Genomic DNA, 23,352 nt, shown 5'->3' with positions numbered 1-23,352 from the left:
CAGTCAATGTTCAAATAAACAGGTGCAGACTGGTATTCTATGAAGTCGCTGTAAAATATTTCTCCCAGAGGAAAGGTTGCTTGTGAGGACGAAGATGAAACAATGAAAGCATAAGAGGCAAAAAAAAAAAGTCAAAGAGGCACATAGTGTTATTTGAATAAGTCTAGACCCCCCTCTGGGTCTCAGTGGACACGTCATCTCCAGCCCCAGTAATGACTGAAAAAGCAACCAGCTAAGGGGCGCAGCATCCCTGCAGACAATTATCACAACAGAGCAAATAAAATCAGCCTTCTCAGCCATCACTTGAGAGACACTTGCATCTAGTTTCAGGAAGCTTCAGGAAGAACAACTGTTTCATAGCAAATTCTGGAAAATAACATGGCAGTCCACCTGATCTTGAACACAGTGCTTGTTCATTTCTTATAACTCATAGGTACCCGAAATTAGAAACACCTATTTATATTGCTGTCAGAAAATACCCTATCCACTCTAAGCCATCTTTAACTGAAAGGAAAAACTCAGAAAGGAGTAAAAAAAAAAAAAAAAATCAAGGGAAGGGTCTACATTGTTGAAAAGGAAAGGCAGGTGGTAAACATTTTTCTCATATACTGAAGTCCCCAAAATGCAGCTTCTAATGGGATTTCCCTCCAAAGAAAAGAAGAATCAGCTTTGCATTCTAGGTACTATTCTGGGTGGCATTCTGTATCCAAAGATGTCCAGAAGCAAAACCCCCAAGGGTCATCTCCCCTCTCACTCTTTTTCCCCACATCCTGTAAATGAGTAAACCTCAACCAGACACAGAGGTTGAAAACATGCAGCCAACTGGAAAAGCCATATGGACACACACTTCAGAACAGCTTGGTTCACAGTACAAGGCAAAAGAAAAGAGTGCAGGAACCTACCTTTCTCGTCTGTGCTCTGCAGCCTCCTGAAGTTTAACCCTGTACTGGAGAGCTTCCCAAGAACCTCTTTGGGGAGGTGAAACTGAAGGGCCTCCCCTTCAATCACAGCCGCGGAGAGGGTGGGGTTGCCCAAGACCAGACTTCAGCTCGTTGGCTCACGGGGACCTCAGGGAGCAGAGGTGAACTGCCTTCTAGTCTCTGCTGCAGGAAGAAACTGGGTGACTCGGTGTGGCTGGAGGTGGGGGTTGGAGGCTGGGGGAAGGGAAGTAATCTGGGAACCGTATTAAATAAGAGATCCTCTCCACATGATTTCCTGTAGTAGGTGCCTGTTGCCTCTCTCCAGGCTCCCCAGAGGAAATAAGACATTTAAATGTGTCCTTTGGCCACTGGCAAGAAGAGAATAAACATGCTAAGAATCGTGGAAATGAGAATTAGCAGGGCAGCAGGCAGGGGGCTGATGGGCCAGCTAGCTTTACCTTGTACTAAGTGCTTTCTTCCTGAAGTTTCTCCAAGTGTTCAACTCTGCAAAAGTCAAGCATGTCCTCATCCTCTTCCACCGAACTGAAGAATTTTCTGGCCACACTCCAGATGCAGTGCTGCAGAGCTGTTGGTCAGAGGCAGGCCAGAACCGGCCTGAGAAGGGTCTGCTTGCCAGCGGAGGCAAAGACTCTCTCAGCTCTGTCTCTGGAAACGCTGATGACAGTCTGTGTCTAATTCTGGAACACTTCCTCAAGTCCTCAGGCCATTTTACCCTAGGGTTTAAAGAATTCTCTGCAGGCAAACGTCTGTAGATTGCTAGAAGCAGGACTCCCCGCTACATAATTGATGGGGCTCAGTGCAGAATGAAAATGTGAGGTCACTCCTCCAGAAATTAAGGATTTCTAGATGACAGCAGATCCTTAAACCCAGTGCGGGCCCTTCTGAGCACAGGGCTGTTTGCAGCTTATGTAGGTGGTACATCTGTGAAGCCCATCCTGCCAACGTGTCACCGAACGCAAGCTGTGTGCCCGATGCACAGTGAGGCCAAACAAACCGAAACATCGGAGTTTGGAGAAGAGAAAGGTTTTTTTGCAGGGCCATGCGAGAAGAACGAGGGGCTTATGTCCCCCAAACCCCACATTCCCGAAGGGTTTCAGCAAAGCATTTTTAAAGGCCAGATGAGGCCCTGGGGGGGGAGGGTCCCAGGGTATGCGATCAGCTTGTGCACAATTCTCGGATGGGCTGGTGGCACAGAGTGAACATTATCAATCCTTAGGTGCCAGAAGGTCCTGGGGGCTCCATGCTCGTGATCATCAAGTAGTGAATTTCTTCCATCTGGTGGTTATTTTTAGCATCTGAAAAACTCAGGAAATATGCATGAAATACGATTATCTGGGTACTTCAGAGAGGAGCTAAAGCAGAGGACATGGGGGAGGGGTCCGCCCTGGGATGGCCCCATAGGGCCCTGCTCGGTTCCAGTAGGAAGAAGGCTGGAACTGTGGCCGTGTTGGTTTTAACAAGCTGTGTTATCAAGAGGCCTGGACTATTGCCACCTTGTTCTGAGGGGTGACAGCCTTTGAAGAGCAATGTACTCAGAAGCTGGTACAAAGGGGGGGAAAAGCTGGGTTGTGGTTGTAAGTGGGCACAGGCCACAAACACATCCCTGGGTTAAAATCCCACCAGTGGTCTCCTCAGTGCTTTTGGGTCCAACCCTCACACCCATCCATTCTCTTCCCCGAAGTCAGAGCAACCTCTCAATTGCTGTCTTCATGAAATCATCACATGCTTAAACTCTTCCAGTAGCCTAAGGGTAAAGGCCAAATGCTTACGCATGGCTCACAGCCCCTTCAGGACCAGAACTGGCTATCCTCTTGCACCTGACCTCAAAGCCCACCTCCCCCTCTCTCTCTTCACCCCCCTTTTCCTTCTCTCCATCTCCACCTCTATCCTCTCCTGGAAATTGCTCTCTGAAGGATGCCCTCTACGAACCCCTAATCCTTTGAATCTCACGTCTTCTAGAAAGTCCTTTTCTGATTCCTGGGCCCCTTCTGTGTTCTTCCGTAGCCAACCATGCTTATCTCTCCCGGAACACGCATAACTGGAAGTGGTGAAGGTCTGTTACTTGTCCATGCCTCCTGCTGGGCTATAAATTCCATAAAGTCATGGACGGCGTCTAGTTCAGCATTGCACCCCTAGACCTAGGACCCACGAGGGCGTTATTTGTGTAAGGTGAGCATTAGCAGGAAAGGCACTGTTAATTACAGCTCTCCACTTTTTGAAAAAGGGAAAACATATGACTCAGAGGAAAACATAAGATTGTTGTTATGGTTTTACAGTTTAAGCTCTGGCAGAAAAAGTGGAGCGATTTCACAGGCAATACGGCAGGGCTAGTATTAAAACACCACAGTTTGTCATGTGCTGTCCGTCCCTGTTCTTACAGGGACTGTATTATGAGTAGAAAATGACCTCTATTCAGAAACTGAAGCTCTGGACATGCCAAGAGTATGGAGGACTGAAGTTAAAAGAAAGGGTGAAGGAAAATGGGAAGTGGTTGGAGGTGAGAAGGGGGTGGGGGGATGCCAAATGGGAGAGAGGAAAGGAAAGAGGAGGGGGGAATGTAGGAGGAGGGAAGGGAAGACAGGTGAAGATGGAGAGGTGGGAAGAAACACAGGGTCCAGCAAAGGCTGGGAAACTGTGGGGTAGAGGGATGGAGGGGGGTGACTCTCCAGGTCACCGTTTCATCTAGAAGCATCTAGAAACTCCTTGTTCCCTCCATGACTCCCCAGTGCCTTTCCTGTGCTCCCTGATAAATCAAGCTGGTGTGTTCTAAAACCCAAAATGCAGAAGCGGGTCGAGGGTTGTGCCACAGAGCTGCTGTGAGGACGCAGAAATTAGCTTCTGTGTTTTGCTTGGATTTGGAAACATTTTGTAAGTCACCAAATTAGTTTTCTTTTCACGGTTGTAAATACTTTGTGACAATGTTCCTGCTAGAATTTCCGAGCCTGTATTCGTGTATTCTGGTCATTTGTCATAGTTCCTATGAACCAAAGGGTCACTTCATGTAGGTGTAAGAGCTGTGTTTAGCTGAGAGGCCTCAGCTGAGGCTGTCGGATTGGAGCACAAGCTGTAGTAGTGGAGATGCATCATCTAACATCTATAAAGATAAGGTAAAAGTCCGTTATTCTGAATATCTAGTTTTGTGCAGTTAATTGTAATTTAGTATATGCAGAGATCTATAGTAAAGCAAAGATATTCCTTAAACCAACGGTTTAAATGTTCTTCACGGAGTCTCAATTTTGTTCCTACTTAATAGGCATTACTTCCACTGAAGATGGAATAGTCGAGAAACATAGTGAAAGACGTTAAAGTGGAAAAAGATGACTGGGTGCCCTGTCAACAGGACGTCGAGTATCATCTGCAGACCCTCTGTGAGGCGCTGAGTCTATAGAGGTCGATACCTTTGATTCTTTTGGCTATTTTATAATTCTGAAAGATGTAGAAACTGATAGAAATGCAGATGATTCTTGTCCATAGAAACACAAATTACCTTTCTCCAGTAGAGATACCGTTGATTTTTACACTGTAGAAATGACTATCCCAAACATGGCATCTTAATGCTCTAGAGGCTATGAGTCAGTTTTGCATCTATGAGCCAGTTCGGTTTAGCATTCCTGGTTTGCCTGCACCAATATGTCTGCTCTTAAGATTCGTCTTTGAATGAGCTTTAACGTCTTACCATCCCTTCATTAATAGATGAGTTAAATAAAAACTTTGTCACATGCTCATTTTATATTTGTATGAGAGTGACGATTTCACCTTTGGATAACGATCTTTTAACAGAAGTCAGGTGATAATCAGTGAATACAGTAAGTCATGTTAGGAGTTTGCTGTAGCGGAACTCTTTTCCCTCAGGGAAAGAATGAAGCATGTTGATTACCAAAGTAAATAGAGAAACTGCCTCAGCTGAACAATGAAGAGTGCACAGAGTTTCAGGAAGGGCAGAAGTATAGGCAAAGCCCCAAGTGGGATGTTACAAAATGTAACTGGATGTGGATTTACCAGGTAAGGAAGAAGTGCTAAAGCTGGACTCATTGAAACTAGTAGCTTGGAGGAAAGAGGACCTTGATAAACAAAGGGCACACATTTCGGGTGTTTGATAATTCTTTAAAATGTTATTTTCAGAATCTGCAACCACATAAGACAGCCATCCAGAAATATCTTACTATCAATATATTTGTGTGGTTTGGTTTTTTTTAATGTTGGTATTTGTTGTTTTTAATTGATGTGACTTGCAAAATACATTTTTTTAATATCAAAGATGTAAACGATTTATCTCTAAGGAATGTTCTGGTCAATCCGTCCAATCTGCTCCTTAATGCTCTTGGATCCAGATAAGCAGGTCAACATAAAGGCTTTTATGTTTTGTTTTGTTTTTTACTTTTGAAATTAATTTGTCATTGGTTCCATTATTTTGAGGGGAAAAAAAAAAAAAAACATACCTAAGAGCTCAGTGTGGTAGTTTGGATGTTTTCCTGAGAAGAGTGGTTCCTCATTTGGGAGGCATGGTGAGAAGTATGAACAGTCATGGTAACAGAACAAGTGTGTCTGCTGGATGCTCAAAGATCACTTCCTGCAAACATGGGGCTCTTTCTGCACGAGCTCCAAGTGTCTCCTGAAAAGAGAGTCAGTACCGCCAGCTTTGGCTGCATCTACATTGGAGGTGAAATTAGTCATGTTCCATTAGCCTTTTTTTCTCTTTGCCGAATATTAGTATCACATTTGTCATTGAAGACGGAGCACTGAGAGGCGACTCCTAAGGAGTTCTATGACTTTCATTGTGTCACTGAGAGATGAAGAGGAAACGTGTGTTCCATAGTATCAACCCTGTCAAGGAGACAACATAACGCGAGAAACATCAGTAGGATTGTTCTTGGAAAATAAATGTTCGCCTTAGGTAAAACCACTGTCATATGCTTCCCTGGAAAATTAAGGTGTTAGGAAAAATTAAGGCAGAAAGAAAGAAGGAGAGAGAGAGAGAAAAGGAGGGAGGGAGGGAGGGAGGGAGGAAGGGAGGGAGAGCTAAGTCCAAATATTTTGGGGAACTAGGAATTCTCATACACTGTTGTTTAGGGGGGGCAATTAGGAACTCACACCGCTGAATGCGTGTTACTTAAATCACTTGCGAGAGCAATTTGACGTATCCAGGAGAGTTCAAAATTCTGGATATATACTACTATATATCTGAGAGAAATGCTTGCCTATATATACAAGGAGAAAATACAAGAGTGTTCAATTCCATTATTATTATTAATAGTTAGAATCTGAAGAAACCTATATGTGCATCAGTAGGGAAATGGATAAAATATTTTAGTATTATTACAGTAATAGTGAACTAGATCTATATGTGTCAACATGGATAGATAATTTTTTTTTTTTTTTTTTTTTTTGCAGTACGCGGGCCTCTCATTGTTGCGGCCTCTCCCGTTGCGGAGCACAGGCTCCGCACGCACAGGCTCAGCGGCCATGGCTCACGGGCCCAGCCGCTCCGCGGCATGTGGGATCTTCCCGGACCAGGGCACGAACCCATGTCCCCTGCATCAGCAGGCGGACTCTCAACCACTGCGCCACCAGGGAAGCCCGGATAGATAATTTTTTTAAGTGAAAAAAAAAAAAAGGCCAGAATGAAAAAAGCCAGCTTCAAAACTATATATACACAATGATATATAATGGAAAAAATGAACTATACAATCCAGGAAAAAGAAGGTATGGGATATAGGACTAAGCAGACGATATAAGATTTTGCATTTTATTCTATGCCTTTGGTATTAAAAAAAAGAAAAATCACAAAATATTAATAGTTTAATTCTGTTTGGCATGTAATACAGATGCTGGTTTTTCTCTATAGTTTTCTTTATAAAAAGAAAAGTCACTAAAATATTATTTTAAAAATTAGAGACATGTTGAGTCATAGACTAGACACATTCTTTTCACATCCTCCACCTGCAACTGTGGTAGAAAAAAATTAAGGGAAGAGAACTCTGGGAAAATGCAAATTATCTCCAGTCCTTGATGGAATTGCAGTACTATCCTTGGCTAGATCTCAGATTCTCTCATTTCTTCCACGTGAAACAAAATCTTGAGGGTCTTCAGGGCCCCTTCAGGTACACAGTCACCTGCATGTTTACTGACAGCTCAGTATTGTCTACCACCTGCTCTTTGATGTAGTTCACAAGAGAACCTGTAAAACCTCGATGAATATGTGTAAAAATTTCCCGAAGACAACGTACTTTAAAAATATATGGGGCTTCCCTGGTGGCGCAATGGTTGAGAGTCCGCCTGCCGATGCAGGGGACACGGGTTCGTGCCCCGGTCAGGGAAGATCCCACATGCCGCGGAGCGGCTGTGCCCGTGAGCCATGGCCGCTGAACCTGCGCATCCGGAGCCTGTGCTCCGCAACGGGAGAGGCCACAACAGTGAGAGGCCCATGTACTGCAAAAAAAAAAAATATATATATATATATATATATCTATCTTAGGAAGTTTGAAAGAGAAACCATTTTATTTGGATGATGTAAATAGAAACTTGTTTTTAAAAACTAAACTCGTTTGGTTGGTTGGTTTGGTTGATGGAGTTTTAGCAACAAACTAGTGTGGGTTGAAGAAAATTGGGGAGGGGGGTGGGCAGAGGAAGAAGCTGTCGGTTTGTGAGATGTGTCCTAAATTTCTCTAAACTCTGACTTTCCTACCTGCTAAGGAATGAGAGGTAAGTGAGTCTCAGACTCACCTCCATCCTTGCTAGTCAACATCTCCGATGTAAAAGTGAATACACAGAGACCGTGTCTCTTTAAAGATGTGAGAGGGAAATCACTCATCATCCAGGAGATATTACTGTGATGATGTTACAGCCCCTGGTGACGCAGGGCTTCCTGGGTCAATGCACCCTAGATTGTCACCCTGAGGCATTTCCGTGCCCCATAAGCACACAATGTGGGTCTGGGTTTAAAGCCTTCTCCCTTCTCAGGAGCTTCTGACCCCAGTTCCCTTTCAATCTCCCTGGGTGACGAATCCTGGTCATCACACCTGCCCCACTCCATGCCCCTGGGCACAAATCCTTCCCCCTCCCTGTTCCCCTCCATCCCCCTCCTACTTACTCATCACCACTTGCTCTTCCACTGTTCCTTGCTCACTGACGTCTAGCTCATGCTCCAACTCTTTCCTCTGCACCCGTTCTCCAGGATTTCTGCATCCTCACATTCAAGACCCTGGGCTCTCACCTCCTTGAGCTCTTCCATGCCAATGACCTGCATCCCACTTCAGCGAATTGCCATGTTCTGCCACAATGTGACCATCGGGAACTGCTCTAATTTGAAAATACATGATTCTAAGTTTGAATATTTTTGATGGGGAGCACACCCTTTTACTGCCTCTTCCTCACTTTCATGGGACATCTGCCTTCATTGAGAGGCCCAGCTCTTCTACACCTCCTTCCTTAGCTTCCAACTATTCAAGCTACAACTACCTTCCTATTAAACCAGATGCCTTGCAAAGCTATTTAAATACTCTCTTTGTCAACCTTCCCTATATCATTCCCACTTGACATTCCACTGTGCCACTGGCCACTCCTGGTCCTGGGGGACCTATCAATCCTCCCTGCTCTCTCTGTGACTGATGGGGAAGGCCACGGAACGTTAGTGAAGAGATATTCCCATTGCAAAATACAACTGGATCCTCATAGCTGCTTGACAAGGATGTGCAGTACCCAGTAGCCTACTTGAGCTCTTGAGAGCTGACCTCTCACACGTCCTTTGTAACAATCCTCTTCTAGCATATTAATCTCTCCGTTTCTACTTGCTCCTTTATCCTTTTGCCTAAAAAGGTGTTCATACCTCTTACTCCAAAAACATTTCAACAACCAACTTTCTGTTAACTCCGCCTACTCTTGAATTACCATTCTATCTTTTCCCTTCCGTTTTCAACCAAACTTATGAAAAAAAAAAATTGTTAATCACCCAGCCTCTTCCTCCTCTCTCTGAAGTGCTAGTAATCCGTCCCTCTCTCTAAATCCGACTCTTAAAGTCACCAATGACTGTCGGCTAACAAGGGCTTTTCTCAAGTCTCCTGTTTCTCAACTTGAAGCTTTTGACATGTCAATCAATTCTTTCTTGAAAATCCTCTCTCATCTTCCCTGCATCTGTACCGCCTGGGGTCTCTATCCTAGGAATTCCCATTTCCTCCCTCCTAATCTGGCTTTTCTTCATTCCTCTTTTTTTTTTTTTTTTTTTTTTTACATCTTTATTAGAGTATAATTGCTTTACAATGGTGTGTTAGTTTCTGCTTTATAACAAAGTGAATCAGTTATACATATACATATGTTCCCATATCTCTTCCCTCTTCCCTCTCCCTCCCCCCGACCCTCCCTATCCCACCCCTCCAGGCGATCACAAAGCACCAAGCTGATCTCCCTGTGCTATGTGGCTGCTTCCCACTAGCTATCTACCTTACGTTTGGTAGTGTATATATGTCCATGACTCTCTCTTGCTTTGTCACAGCCTACCCTTCCCCCTCCCCGCTATTTACAATAGCCCGGAGATGGAAACAACCTAAGTGTCCATCATCGGATGAATGGATAAAGAAGATGTGGCACATATATACAACGGAATATTATTCAGCCATAAAAAGAAACGAAATTGAGCTATTTGTAATGAGGTAGATAGACCTAGATTCTGTCATACAGAGTGAGGTAAGTCAGAAAGAGAAAGACATACCGTATGCTAACACATATATATGAATTTAAGAAAAAAGAAATGTCATGAAGAACCTAGGGGTAAGACAGGAATAAAGACACAGACCTACTAGAGAATGGTCTTCATTCCTCTTTAAATGAGGGCGTTTCCCAAAATATCTCACATCCCTTGTCCTGCTTTTGGCACCACCATCCTTCTAGTTCTTCAGGTTCAGATCTGGGGTGTGATGATTAACTTTGCTTCTATCTTTATTTTCCCAGCCCCCCATCCTTTCCCCAACCCCAAATCAGTTTCCCAAACCTGCTGATTATGACTTAGACAGACAGCTCCCATATGTCTCTTTCTTTGCATATTCCCTGCCATCACTTCATGTTTTCATTTATCTCTTCCAGCCTGAATGACAAAAAAAAAAAAATATCCTCAGCAGTTCCTCTCCTGGATTCCCTCCTCCCGGCCACTGACACTCTGCTGTCAGGTGAATTTCCTTAAAGCAGGGCTGTGATTTTGATGCTCCCTTCTCAAATATCTGTCCATGACATCTGTGTTGCGTATACACGCTACCTATCAAGAGACTTTGCTCTTTGTATTGCTATGCAAAATGCTCCCAGTCTATGCCCAGTCTGCCTTTCCAGTGTAACTTCTGCTCTTCTGTACTTAGCCTTGGCTCCAGACCCAAATGAATCTCCTTCCCTCCCTCCAACAAGCGTTGTCTTTTCCTTTCTGCAAAGAGCTGGGCTTTCGGGTGGAGTCATCCTTCAGTCTCACATAAGTCCACATGCATAGCATGAAGCCTGGCTCTTCTATAAACTTTCCCCTGATAAAGGATGCCAGAGGTAATCTCTCCCATCACTAAAATTCTAGAACACATATTGTTTGTACCATTTAGTAACTTTTCCCGGTCTTGTATATTATCGATTTATGATTTCATAACCCAGCTGTTCAAATAATAATAAAATTAATAATACTCCAAACCCACTGAGAGTTTACTATATGCGAAGCCCTTGACATATTAACCTATTTGATTCTCCCAACACACAATCTTTTGGTATGATTTCAGCCTTTCCTATATGATAGCAGAAGGAATGGCTGGAGTTTCCGTCCCATGCACTGTGGGAAATCCACCACCAGTTTTCCCACCCTCCATTCCTCTGGGATCCTCAAAGAAGGAGGTGGGGGAGAGAGTTGAGTTCTTGTGAGCCATCCTCACTGGAGGCTGCGCTGGAACCAGCACTAAATGGCTTGCTGCCAGCATACAGCTCTTGGTTCCTGCCTTTGAACCCTAAATCCTTCATTTCCCCAGAGCCTCATTAGCATAAGGCTGCTGGGTGGAAGAGATTTTTTGTTAACAGTCTGAGAAAAGAAAGAGGGTAATTACATCAAAACCCAGAAAACAACTTACATTGATCACTGGAATCAGTGTCCTATAGTCCCTCTGCCCCACCCCACGCGGAATTTTCCTGGTTAATGTTCTCCTGAAGCCTTTATCTATCTCATATGTCTGGGCTCTTCTTCCTTCCCAGAGCCTCTGACATCTCCCTCTTCCCATCCTCTCACTGCTGAATAAATTCTTAGTTCTTCTCACCCTCAAGATACAGAGTAACTCAGCTCTCCTTTTGTTTTGCACTCACTCATCCGAATGCCCAGTGGGTTTCAGCTTTCACCTCCAAAATGACCCAAGTGAAGTATCTTCTAAAATAAGCTTCCACCTTTATGCTACTCACTTAGAAGGCTGCTGTACTTTTATCAATTTAAACAGCAACATTTTATTTTTCTTCCTCACCTGTGTATATGGTCTCTTCCTGGCATATGCATGGCTTATCTTTTATTCTATATTGTAAGCATCTTGACTGCATCTTTTAATCAGCTTTGTACCCCCTCTTTGTGCCGAATACTTATTGAATAAATAAATTAAGAAGAGAAAAAAAAGGCATGAGGACAGATGGCTTTTAAGATGGATAAAGAGGGCTTCCCTGGTGGCACAGTGGTTGAGAGTCCGCCTGCCGATGCAGTGGACGCGGGTTCATGCCCCGGTCTGCAAGGATCCCATGTGCCGCGGAGCGGCTGGGCCCGTGAGCCACGGCCGCTGAGCCTGCGCGTCCGGAGCCTGTGCTCCGCAGCGGGAGAGGCCACAGCAGTGAGAGGCCCGCGTACCGCAAAAAAAAAAAAAAAAAGATGGATAAAGAGAAGCAACGACTGGTTTCTATCGATGGCTAGGAAAGCTTAGAAAGCCTCTTTTTCAGGGTTGCAGGTAACCCAAAGCTGGGAGGTAGAAACTACACAGAAAAATTCATCAAGGTCTTGAGAGTTCTGTACTATTTCCAGAATATACTGACTCTTACTAGGGCCAAGATTACAAAAAATGTATTCTGTAAATACTGAGCATCTCAGGAAATGACATGAGGTATTCTCCCCCGACTCCTTTTCTTTCTGGAATGAGAAATGTAGGGGAAACTAAGCTGCCATAGAGGTCTCCCTGGACTAAACCCTCACACCAAGGCGTGGGCAGCCCTGGGTTGAAATCACTTCCTCTGGTTTATCGTTGTTGAAATGACCACAAAGCTAATGATTCAGTTCATTCCCAGGGGATAACTTTCATTCTCTCTGCTTCAATAAGCTGTCATTTCTTCTCACAGAAACAGCAATGTTCCCAGATCTTAATTCTTCACATCAACTGGAATTTATAAAAACATGTTCTTGATTCCTCTCTGAGAATCACAAAGAATCTTCTTCATTTAATGTTTGTTCCTTATCATTCCCAGCTACCTTAGGGAGAAAACCTGCCAACAGCACCAAAGATGTGACAATTCCAGCCCAGTCTCCCTCTGAGCAGGTTTTGTTCCCAAGACTAGAGACCCAAGAAGCTCATAGTCTAAGCGATTAAGTAATTTCATAACTATTTAAGTTTAGAAACATTTTAACCTCAGAATGTTAATGTCATCCAGAGTCCGCATACAACTTTAAAGTCATTTGGAAAAATTTACTATCTACTATTATTTCAATTGTTCCCCTCATACTTCCATATCGGATGGAAATAGGATAGAAATAAGGATAAAGCAGTATAGACGTCACAAACAAAGCTCTACTCCAAAACATAGTCATTTATTTGGGAATGCAGAATGTATTTTTAACAAAAACAAAATTTCTAAAATAACAACAACAGCAGCAAGAAAAAATGCTATCATTTTCTGAGTACTTATCATGTACCAGATACTATACTAGGTTGAATGATATTTCACTCAATTCTGATAACAACTCTGAAAAGTGGGTATGAGGCCTTCCATCTTTGCTAGGAAACTAAAGCTCAGAGAAGTTGTGTAACTTACTCATGGACACTTAGCTGTACTTTAAAAATATAGAGTTACTTTTCGATTCTCATAGTAAATACTGAATAAATAAATTAAGAAAAGAAATAAATGAACCAGTGGCTTCTTGAAACCATCCATGAAGCCTATGTAATTGTCCACATGCAAAGAAAAATAAGCACAAAAATTAAGTACAATCTTAGTAATAAGATTATGCAGAAAATCAATTATTTTGGATTAAAACGATTTTAACATTGAAGTCTGATGTTTGAGAGAAACTGGTCTAAATAGAGGAGGGAGATGAATATTTTGGGGAGATAATTCTAGTCACTTTGAATTGTACTCAAAAACTTTTGGCTTCACTTTTCTTTAATACATAAGTCCCCTACAGATGAACTAGTTCAGTTCTGAGAGCGTGTTCGTAAGTCCAATTTGTTCATCAAGTCCAACAAAGTTAGCCTAGGTACCCAACTAACACAATCGGCTATATAGTACTGTACTGTAATAGGTTTATAATATTTTTCGCATAAATAATACATAAAAAAACACAAACAAAAACAAACACAAAAAATAAACCTTTCGAATCTTACAGTACATCACCTTGAAAAGTACAGTAGTACAGTACAACAGCTGGCGTTTCTTAGCGTACCAGCTGCATCACCACTGATTTTATGCTTGTTTCTGGACATCCTGGGCTTGAAATAAAGACTCTGTACTATTGTACTCTCTACAGTACTGTACAGTAAAGTACACAAAACACAACCACTTGTAGAGGACGCAAGCACATGACCATGTACGCCACACATGTGAACTAACTTATGTGATTGGACATGCGAAATGCACGTTTGCATCCTTGAAAATTTGCAACTTGAAGGTTCGTATGTAGGGACTTACTGTGCTAGTATTTCTCTTCACACTTTTATATTTATCATCATGAGAGGTTTCCTTTTACTGTCATATGGAACAAAATGAAACATACCTAGTTACAGGTGGCAGAAATCCGGGCAGTGACTCTTCCATATTTTATATCTTATGATCCTTTGTCATTATTAGAGACTCTGGATCAAATCCTGATATCAACAAAAATCCCAGGCATCCCCCTTCCCCCAACCCAAATAGAGAAATAAATCAGCTTTGTGGTAACCGGGGTGGGGGGGAGCAGGGAGGGAGGAATTGGATGCAGGCAGTCAAAAGGTACAAACTTCCAGTTATATGATAAATAAGTACTAGGGGTATAATGCATAACATGATAAATATCATTAACCCTGATGTATGGATTATATAAAATTAAGAGAGTAAATCCTAAGGGTTCTTTTCACAGGAAGACATTTTTTTTTCTATTTCTTTAATTTTGTATCTTTAGGAGATGATGGATGTTCACTAAACTTGTTGTGATCATCATTTCATAACGTATGTAAGTCAAATCATGAGGCTGAACACTTTAAATGTATACAGTGCTGTATGTCAACTATATTTCAGTAAAACTGGAGGAAAACAAAACAACTACTTTACAAAAAAAAAAAAAAGACTCAGTGTCTGGAGAGTCACCAGAACTAAGGGAAGGTGTGGGCAAGACACTGAGAGAACAGGGACCCACTCCAACCAGAGTCCCACACTCCTGGGAAAGGGTGGCCATTTGAGCTTCAAAAACCTTTACTCGCCTCACCCAATTCCATATGCAAGTGTCCTGGAGGTATCAAAAGGAAGCTGCTGACAGCAAAGAAAGGAGAAGGACGAATTCTTCTTGGGCCACTGGAAAATAATTGGTAGCAAGGAAGGCAAAATAGTATTAGAAGCTGAATGGTCATGGGTGAAGAATAAGAGCCTAAGGAGTACCTAATTCACAAGTAAGGGTCAAAGGTATTAGCTTATGAGGGGCTTTGCTGCCCCCCCAGCCCAGCTCTCACATCTGAGGAGCATTTGTCCTGGACCATCAGCATCTGGGCTCGCGGGAATACTGGGTAAGTCTAGAGAACAGAGGAGGTCAGAGAAGATACGTTGATTCTCAATGGAATGGTCAAAATCCTACCAATGGGCAAAACAGAGCAGACACAGTAAAGAGAAGATAAGGAAAGAGAAAAGGTAGCTATTTCAGGTCAGATTTGGAGAAGACATTTTTGGGGAGAAGTACCATGCATGTAGGCCTGTCCCTCCATCTAGAGAGCTGAGTAGTGGACATGTGGGGACTCACACACTCTGTGTGCCAATATTTAAAAAATTATCAATTAAACTAATTGTATCATGCAACATTCCACTGTTGAAACGGATCCTGATGGAGATGTACATTAGGAGATTTATTGGAAAAATTGGTTTATGCAGTTGGGTTGGCAGGTGAGTCCAGAAGCTGTAGGGCAGGCAATCAGGAAGCATAGGCTGAACACTTGGGCACCAGCTGAAGCCCCTGCCCACAGGCAAAATTTCTTCTTGCTCAGGAAAACTCAGTTCTGCTCTAAAGACTTTTCTACTGATAGAATCAAGTCCACCCAGATTATCTAGAATAATCTCTTTTACTTAAAGTCAACTCATTATAGATGTAAATCATATCTACAAGATACCTTCAGGGCAATACCTCCATCAGCATTTGATTGAATATCTGTGGACTCTAGCCTGGCCATGTTGACACATAAAACCGATCAACACACTGACACACTGTTCAGCAATAATGCAACAACTATCTACCTTGACAAATATGCATCATGATGATAATATTAAAAAATATATATTGAGCAATGGTTTTTAAATGAGTGAAAAAACAGCAAAATATCAAAGATGGTTGAAAGTTATTATTACCTATTTCTGGGTATTCTCTTGACCAGTCAGGGATGTTTGGATGCTTCATAAAATAAAGATATATGGAACTTTCCAATTATATATTTATTTCATAAAATCTATTTTTCTTGCCTTAATGTCCACAAAATTGCGAAATATGTTGTTATCAAGATTTTGGTATGTTAATAATGTCACCTCACACAACTTTTCTTGAGTCATCATCATTTCTAGGTAGTTTTATAAATTGATTTAAATTTGGAAAATTTTGCTCTGTAGGGGAAGAGGCAACTAGAATTGCCAATAGATGTCTCAAAGAAATGCTTAGATTGAGAAATAATTAGGAATTTTATATATTTGGTTCAAATATTCTAATAGAATCACATATGATAAATTAGCATTATCATAGAAAATTCCATGTTTTATCATATAAATTACTATCATATATTGTGATTTTAATCATCTCAAGGCAAAATTTAGATCCATATGATTTTTTTTTTTTTTTTGCAGAGATATAACATCTTTATTGGGGTATAATTGCTTTACAATGGTGTGTTAGTTTCTGCTTCATAACAAAGTGAATCTGTTATACATATACATATGTTCCCATATCTCTTCCCATATGATGTTTTAAAATTGCCTTTTCTTTCAAGTTTTTCCAAGTTGGGATAGTATAAAGAAAACTGAAAATAGCACTGTGTTGCTGCATTTGCCCAAACCTCTCTTTAATAGGAGCATGCCGTGATCCATAAAGACCAGGAAATCATCCTTACAGAAATACATTTTGGGATTATTTGTACATGAATCTTCTTTATATTCATGTACACGTTTTTGTTTCCTTGTTCTAATATTTTATTGGAATGTCACTTTACTTGTACAGGTTATATGCAATTTCTTTTGATTTATAAAAACACTTTTTCCTTAAAAAAAAAAATTGTAATCCTTTTATAGTGAAATGGCCAAACTCTGATCTTTTCTTTTTATAAGGTTTTGCTTAAATGCTTATACCAAATAAACAAAGTTCATTCCAAATAACAAAATAACGTGGGAAGCTCACGTTCAAACTGAATTTAATTTTCTGCTGAAGACCACAGTTGGCTGTTTATTTGAAACTCTCCTGTTACTTAACTTAACTCTGCTATACATCTGACATCTTGTCTAAATTAAATCTTACCACTTTAACAGCACTCAGTTCGCATTGCCATGACGTATTTAAGGATAGTTGCATGGCTGAATTTGATATTGGTTACTTCCATTTTCCCCCTTTTGACAGATATAGACAATAACATATATAAATGTTTAAATTGGTTCATAGAATGCCGTTGTTATCCACAAATTGAAATCTTGTCTCTTGGTAACAAATTCAAACTATGTTGAGTTCTCTTCTGGCTTAAACGTGTTTTTTTTCTTCATCTGAGCACAAGTCTCATCAAACTTTAAATCAATGCCTAAAATTAAAAGGTTTTTTTTTTTCAGCTTCTTATAAAAGCCAAAACTTAGCTTTACAGAGAATGTAAAAGCCAATGAAACATTTATAAATGTTCACTTCTTTATTTCTTCATCTAGTAGTTTTTAATAATTTGTATGATAAATGTACGCATACAAGAAGACTTTTATTACTAATAGAATCCAGTTGACCTGAGATATGTATTCTTAAAAATTTTATATATTAAGAATTCTTATTTTACTACTGTTGATTAACAATCCCTTTTACAATTTTCCATTCTAGATACTGATCATTTGTTTCATTCTTTTTTTAATCTGTGTTTTTAATCTGTGTTTGGCTATTTTAGCATCAAACTTCGAAATCATTTCCACTTAACCTAGAAATTTTCCATTGTTTTCTGTAAATATTGTCCTGTTATTACCACAAAAACATCATTATGCTTGGATAAATATTAGGCGCAATATTATTCTTTTAATAATATCACCCAATGCCCAGTGGTCTATTTTAGTGATTAAATACTATGAATTGTTTTCCAGTTATTCAGCTTTTTTTTTTAGTTCTAATAATTGCTATTTTTCATGTGTATATCATTTTTGTTCCTCTTATTGAGAGCGTAAGAGTTTGCAGTCACAGATATCTTCATTGGCCAAAGCTGATCTTAAAAATGGATTATAAAACCTGCACCAGTAATATCAAAACACTCTGTTTTTGAATTTAAAATAAAAACCAATTACATAGTTAGAAGGCATAGGTTTTATTTGTTTTGTTAAAATGCCCAGAAACTTTCACACAAAGGTGCCTGTGAATTTTAAAAAGAAAAATTTTAAAGAACATCTCTAATTAGGTGTTTCAGGATCCAGCCTAATATTTATATCTGTAAATAAATATGTTTGGAAGATAAGGCCATTTTGTCATACCATTCAAATTACCAAGAAGGACTAAGATGAAAGTTATAAGCTTTCTCATTCGTAGTTCTATTTATTTGCAAAGACCAAATTTTCTCCTTTCAAATTATTTTACCTGCTATATTGGAATTTCAGCCTATTTCAAATGTGTTAATGAAGACACTTCTTCCACGTTTAGCCCTTCTGATGATAGCATGGCCGTTCCTCCAGTCCCTTGGGCTGGACACTCATTCCTCTCTTTCACCCCATGATCAATGGCAGTTGTTAAGCACCGACAGTCTTATCTTAGCGATGTCTCTCCTATCTGTCCTCCCCTTTCAGTTTCTACTAACACTTCCCTAGTTTGGGCCATCATTACAAAATGTCTAGACTTTTAAATAGGTTTCTAAGTTGGTTGCTTTTCTCCTGCTCAAGTCAATCCACCCACTGGTACACATTCATTCTCCACAATCTCAGCCTGATTTTCGCTTGTGGATATCCTATGCATTCTTCAAAATTAATCTCAGTTGCTTCCTCTTCCATGAAGCTTTAGCTGATCCTCCCAACCAGAGGATACCTCCCATTTGGAATCTCCTAGTCTCCTCTGGGAAGAACGTTCTTCTCACTTTATTGTTGTCTGATTCCTTCTCTCAGTCCCCTTATAAACTGTGCGCTTCCTGTAGTCAAAGTCTTTCTCTCTATTCTTTATCTCCCCTGTATCCCTAACATGTTCCCATATATACAGACAGTATCACTAAAAATTTGCTGAATTAAATAGTGTACGGGTGTTCCCTTTTCTCCACATCCTCTCCAGCATTTGTTATTTGTAGACTTTTTAATGATGGCCACTCTAACCCGTGTGAGGTGGTACCTCATTGTAGTTTTGATACAAGGGGAACAATCTAATTGCCGATTCGGAAAAAGATATCTCAGTTTTCATGGGAATGAAAACACCCATAGAAAAAGGAATAAATACTGCTTTTCAGAGGTGGGAGACTGTGGGACACATTTGTTTTCAAAACTTCTGTTTGAAAAATCTCAACAGGAACCATAACATCAAACAAGCGAAACTCTCTCCAAGCATGTTTTTTCCTGTTTGTTTCTATGAGAATACACTATGATATTTTGGCTACCTGGTCTGCTTGTTTCCATGCTGAGGGACATTCTGTCCTCTGGAAGGAAAAAGGAAAGAACAAAACTTGAGTCTGAGAAAAGTGGAAGTAATCTCTTTCCCTAAAGCTAATCTTTTTGCAAAACCATAAATATGACACATTATTAATGGAGGATAATTAACTCATTCCTCATACATGTCATTCTTATTTCATCAATGTGGCTATTTTGTCCAGTGCTCTTATTTGACCCAAAAGTACAGACAACTCCCGATAAGACGTGGATTGCCTGATGAAATTAAGTCCCTCCCTCAAGAAAGCAAACATTTTGAGATTTACTAGGGCAATTCACATTGAAGGCAAATGATACATTTATTTCAACCCTTTGCTCCTATCTCTCTGAAACTTTAAGGCAAATATGTAACCACGCCATCAGGAAATATGTTGTGTGTCATCAACACAAAATTGATTTTTCATATACATGTCAGTCTCAGAAAGGTAAGTTATAAAAGAAGAGATTCATGGGTCCACAGGGGACTTAGTAAAAATTTGAAAAGGCAAGCTATTTTTCCTTATTCTTAGTGTGAGGGGAGGGGGCTTTCAAACAACATATTTTAGCAGTATAATTCTAAATATAAAGTGAAAATCTTAAAGGTCTGCAGTCAATTATTAGCTTGTGTGATTTACACATGACTTTATCGCACAAAGTCCTGATATAACACAAAATATTTGCAGAAACAACAGTATAACACACCTGTAAAGGACAGTGGAACAAAGTGAGAGCATTACAACCTTGAATTGTTCTTCAATCCTTGATGCTTTGGGGACTACTGGTAAACCCCAGACCTGGCCTTGAGAACCCAGGGCTTAAGCCAAGCCGGGCTTTGTACGTTCATCTCCAGAGTCCTTCTAGGCTCACTTTAGACTTGACCTTGGTTCCAAATATAGCTCTAACTGTCTCTTCTTGGAACTCAGGGTTGCAAATTCCAGGAAGAATACAGTCGGCTGATGACACTTTTATTCTCTTCCCATGAAGTAAGGAAATATTTAATACGTCATCCAGATGGAAAACTCACTTGAATGAGCTTTTTCTCCCCCATAATGCTAACAGTCCAAAAACAAAAGTCTAGCTATCCAAATGAAACAATGTGATAAAATACATTTTCTCCTAGTAAGTTTTGCTCAAAACATTTCTTTTGGTGAAACTAGCATTTCTCACACCAGTTAGTCTCAGAAACACTTTACATTAAAAATTAGAGCTTTTGTTGGTGTTTATGTTGTTATTGTGCTGTTAATGTTTATCAATATTAACCATATTGGGAATTAAATCAGAATTTAAAGTATACATATTTACTAATTCATTTCATTTCTTTACAGTTATTTCAAAATACTGACTATGTGCCCCACGTTGTACAGTACATCCTTGTAGCATATTTTACACTCAATAGCTTGTATCTCCCACTCCCCCACCCCTATATTTCCCTCCCCTGCACCACTGTAGCCACTAGTTTGCTCTCTATATCTGTGAGTCTGCTTCTTTTTTGTTATATTTACTACTTTGTTGTGTTTTTTAGATTCCGCATATAAGTGATATCATGCAGTATTTGTCTTTCTCTGTCTGACTTATTTCACTAAGTATAATGCCCTCCAAGTCCATCCACATTGCTGCAAATGGCAAAATTTTGATCTTTTTTATGGTTGAGTAGTATTCCATTGTGTGTGTGTGTGTGTGTGTGTGTGTGTGTGTGTGTGTGTGTGTATAAAACACATCTTTTTTATCCCTTCATAAAGGATGGACATTTAGGTTGCTTGCATATCTTGGCAATTGTAAATAATGCTGCTTGAACATTGGGGTTAGTAATTCGTTTTAAATGGCAATAGTAAACCCATTACATGTTAACAAAAAATTTTGTGTGTGAAAAATAATCGTGCTTTCCAAATAAAAAAACAAACTGAGTGACTAGTGTCACTGTTTTATATTTTTGCAAACCTCTTTAATGTCTTTAATAGGAGACATGGACCCTCATGTTTGCTTCTGTATTCAGTCTGTGCTGTATCACACATCATGCAGCCTTTAGACAGACCCACATGTGGGAAAACGAGAGTAAAAAAAGGCAAGTTGTATTTTAATATTATTTTGAAAACGGTTCTGATCTCATGATCTTCTCAGGGACTCTGATCACTGACTTATCCTTTGAGAACTTCTGAATTAAGCTCTGCCAGTCTTTATACATTTGTCTGCAGGGTCCTTCTCTGAAGGACTTCTTCTGGTCTATCCTGTGGGAGGCTGAATTTTGAGAGGACACCATGGTCTCCACTCCCTGGTGTCACTCCTGTATTAGGTTATTTCATGTGGAAAAAGATATTTTTGCAGATGTAATTGAGGTCAATAATCAGTTGACCTTAGGATAGGAAGATTTTCCAGTGCATCTAACCTAATGACATGAGTCCCTTAAAAGCAGAGAGTTGTCTTCAAGTGGGAACAGAAGAGGATGTCAGAGATCTGAAATGTGAGATGGAGGGGTCCCTGGAGCAGGGAACTGAGACAGTCTCTAGTTACTGAAAGCAGCCCCAGCCAGTAGCCAGCAAGAAAATGGGGACTTTTCCTTAGAAAAGGGCCCAAGTCCCAGATGAGAATGCATCCAGCCAATACCTTTATTTCACCCTGAGCAGAGAGCCCAGCCATGCCAGGCCAGACCCTGACATACAGAATGTGAGTCAATAAATGGGTATTGGTTTAACCTGCAAATACACATTAACGGAAAAGTTTAGAACCATTTCCTTACTATCATGTTTCAGAAGGAAGCCTATCACTGTTTCGAGTTGTGTGTAAGAACTATAAGAATTCTGAGGTCTTAGTAATTACCCTTCTACTAAGCAGCCTCTGAGTCTAGATTCTGTCCATGTGACAAATGATCTGCCTGTTACCTATTTCCTCTGGCTGCTCTGGAATGATCAACTTTTCAATAGGTTTTGATGGGAGTTTCAGCTCCCTCAAATCCTTTGTGGAATGAGGTTCAACAACAGCTAGCCTCTCGCAAAGCCTGAAAGTCTTAATTTCTCCTACTTTGCAGGCTTGTAAGCATCTTGGATGACTTCACTATCATAACTTCACTATCATAAGAAGATTTATCTTCTTAATACTTTTTCTCAAATACTCACCTGTCCAAGCTTTCATTCTGTTCAGTCCAGATCATTCTCTCACTGGCCTCCCTGTCTCCATGCATCAGCTTCCTCTCATTGACCCACCTGGAAGGCTCTTTTCCTCCTTCTCCATCTCTTTTTTTTTTTTTTTTTTTTTTTTTGCGATACACGGGCCTCTCACTGCTGTGGCCTCTCCCGTTGCGGAGCACAGGCTCCGGACGCGCAGGCTCAGCGGCCATGGCTCACGGGCCCAGCCGCTCCGCGGCATGTGGGATCTTCCCGGACCGGGGCATGAACCCGTGTCCCCTGCATCGGCAGACGGACTCTCAACCACTGCACCACCAGGGGAGCCCCTTCCTTCCCCATCTGTTGCTGCACATTCAAAGCTCCACATCCTTCAAGCTTGATGTCCAGGTCTTTCAACCAATTAATTCTACTTTTATGAATCTAATGTAAAGAAAGGGTCAAAGACACATATCCAAGTGCATACTGTACATTACTATATTATTTTATATTATAAAAAAATTGAAACAATTTGCTTAATTTTCTTAATTCTAAGAGCCATACCTTAACACATTTAGCCTTTCTAATGCATATTACAGATGATGTATATGTCATGTAAATTTTTCTTTATTCTACAAAATGTTATTTTAAACTCATATTTCATTTCAAAGTCATTGACAACTTAGAACAAAGGGAAATATTAATGCTCCTGTGAAGTTAGGGAGTACAGTCCACAAAACCACCCTCATGTCTGATGCCAACTGCAGAGTTGGGGGTTCTCAAGGTCACCCTCTGATTCGCTCATTCGCTAGAAGGATTCACAGAACTCACTGGAAGCTGTTATACTTCTGGTTACGGTTTATTACAGTGAATGACTGCACATTAAAATCAGCCAAGGGCAAATGTGCACAGGGCAGAAAATTCCACAGGTGGAGTGTCCATTTGGCCTCTCCCAGTAGAGCCATGGACAGCGTGAAGTCCCCTTGCAACAATGTGTGGCAATACGCCTAGAGTATTGCCACCCAGAGAGGGCCACCTGATCCTTGGGTGTCCAGTGTTTACTGGGCTCAATC

General features: G+C 40.7%; 1 protein-coding gene across 3 annotated transcripts in view; it reads right to left on the bottom strand.

Annotated features, from left to right (window-relative positions):
* Positions 1-1,527, bottom strand: part of ADGRF5 (adhesion G protein-coupled receptor F5) — a 106,596-nt gene extending 105,069 nt beyond the window's left edge. For 2 of the 3 annotated variants that reach the window (XM_073810639.1, XM_019949968.3), the window contains exons 1-2: positions 1,379-1,527; positions 903-1,288 (exon numbers count right to left, since the gene is read on the bottom strand). The gene's annotated coding sequence lies outside the window, so the exon portion shown is untranslated. The remainder of the gene's footprint in view (positions 1-902; positions 1,289-1,378) is intronic. The other variant, XM_073810640.1, reaches the window with a different exon arrangement.
* Between the last annotated feature and the right edge of the window lie 21,825 nt (positions 1,528-23,352).

Source organism: Tursiops truncatus, chromosome 10 (assembly GCF_011762595.2).
Source record: "Tursiops truncatus isolate mTurTru1 chromosome 10, mTurTru1.mat.Y, whole genome shotgun sequence".
Taxonomy (NCBI): Eukaryota; Metazoa; Chordata; class Mammalia; order Artiodactyla; family Delphinidae; genus Tursiops; species Tursiops truncatus.
The sequence above is the reverse complement of the archived record's forward strand: the minus strand, read 5'-3'. Positions and strand labels throughout refer to the sequence as shown.